Below are 2,221 nucleotides of genomic sequence, written 5' to 3'. Positions count from 1 at the left end.
AACTCTGCTTTTTCATATTTAAGATGATAGTATTAGGACATGTACATGGGGTTGTCTTTATGTAAAGATCATGAATTTGCAGACACTTTCACTTGCTTCTGCTTGTGACCAGGAGCATATTCATTGTCAGAACTTCAGTTAAGGGGAAGGGGCACCATTTGTGACTATAAGAAACTGGGGCTTACAACCAACCTGAAGATCAAACCAATCACTCTGGCCTCCCAGCCACTGGGATCTCACAAAGTGAACTCATTAACAATAGTCCTTGGTTTAGAACTGCTGTGGGTTAAATGTCTGTGTCTTCCATGAATTTAAATGTTGAAATCTTAACTGCCAAGGTGATGGTTTTGGAAGGTGGAGCCTCTTGGAGGTGATTAGGTCATTAGGGCAGAGTCATTGTGAATAAGATTAGTGCTCTAATAAAAGAAGCTTAAGGGAACTTATTTGCCTATTCTGCCATGTGACATACAGCAAAAAGACACTCTCTCTTAACCAGAGAACAGGTGCTCACCAGACACCAAATCTGCCAGTGTTTTGATCTTGTATTTCTTAGCCTCCAGAACAGTGACAAATAAATTTCTATGGTTTATAAGTCACCCCATTTATGGTAGTGTGTTATAGTAGCTTAGAAAGAAAAAGAGCATTATGGAATAAGAAAGTGGAGTGAATTTATTTCTCTCCTCTTTCTATAGTTTTGACAAGTTTATTCTGGACTGAGTTTTTAAATTCTACCTACTATGATATTGTTGCTAGGGATACAGGAAGATGTATACCATAATGTTTCAAGTGCTGGAAGATTATCTCCAATTCTCCAGAAGAAAAAAAAAGAAAAATCAAGTACATAGCATAGTTTACTTGGCTATCAAAAATGCTCGCATATAAGGAAAGACAAAAAGATTAACATTCACATATAAATTCTTTTCAGTTTGTCAGCTTTGGAGCAGTAAGAGAAGGGGCTAAAATTGTCATTGTCTTGAGCTTCTGCACAAAGTAATGTACAACTGTGGAAGCAAAGACACTATTACAGTTGCATCCAGTCTCACTTCCCACAGTCATGTATTTTCAACAATATTGATTAGCTGCCTTCAAAACAAATTGTGGAGGAAAGTATAGTGAAAAAGGAAACTTTTCTAGTCTATAAGTAACTGAAGTAACTGCTGGGAGTTTTATATGATCCAATTTTAAGTTCTTTCTAAGTTATGTATGATTGAAATTTATGCTTAGCATTTCTTTGGAATATCTTATTAAATATAATACATTCACTGAAAGTGAGAAACAAGCAAGTAAACTAAAGCTTTGTGCAGGAAATCATACTTTTAGTAGTCAAAATATGAAAACTACCATACCCCAAATAAATTTGTATGCTGCCCTACTGAAATAGGAGACTGCAGGACTTATTTCCTGGTCCCAACAGGATAAAATGAAGAAACTGGCCAGAACCAGCAAATGGCACCAAAGGCAACCTTTAGTTGCCCTCGCTGTTCATCAGCATAAGACCCTCCCACCAGTGCCATGACAGTTTACAAATGCTACAGCAACACCCAGAAGTTACCTCCTCTTTATTCTAGAGTTTTCTGAATAATCTGTACCTTAATTTGCATATAATTAAAAGTGAGTATAACTCCTGCTAGCCAACAGTCACATGTCACTACTCTGGGTGCACAGCCTATGGGTTAGCCCTGCTCTGCAAGGAGCAATCACTCTTCTGTACACTGACACTTCAATAAACCTGCTTTCTCTCACCATCAGTTCACTCTTGAATTCCTCCTGAGTGAAGCCAAGAACCCTCCTGGACTAAGCCCCAGTTTGGGGTCTCACTTGATCTGTATCGCTACTGCATTGTATGGTAGAAAAAGTACAAAGTCTCAAGACAGATTTAGGCCCTGGGCTCTGGTACTTACTAATGACATGACTTGTGGCAGCTTACTAAAACTTACTAATATATATATATTATATTAGTTAATTGTGTGTATATATATATTCACAATTAACATGATTGTTGAGCATTGAATTAATAAGGTATATATACTATCATTACTTTGATTTTTAAAAAAATTTTCCTTTTGGGCCAGACACAATTGCTTATGCCTATAATCCCAGTGCTTTGAGAGGCTGAAGTAAGAGGATTACTTGAGGCCAGGAGTTTGAGACCAGCCTCAGCAACATAGTGAGACCCTGTCTCTACAAATAAAAACTTTAAAAATTACCCAAGTATAGTAGC

This window comes from Mandrillus leucophaeus, unplaced genomic scaffold (genome assembly GCF_000951045.1).
Source record: "Mandrillus leucophaeus isolate KB7577 unplaced genomic scaffold, Mleu.le_1.0 Scaffold114, whole genome shotgun sequence".
Classification (NCBI taxonomy): domain Eukaryota; kingdom Metazoa; phylum Chordata; class Mammalia; order Primates; family Cercopithecidae; genus Mandrillus; species Mandrillus leucophaeus.
The sequence above is the reverse complement of the archived record's forward strand: the minus strand, read 5'-3'. Positions refer to the sequence as shown.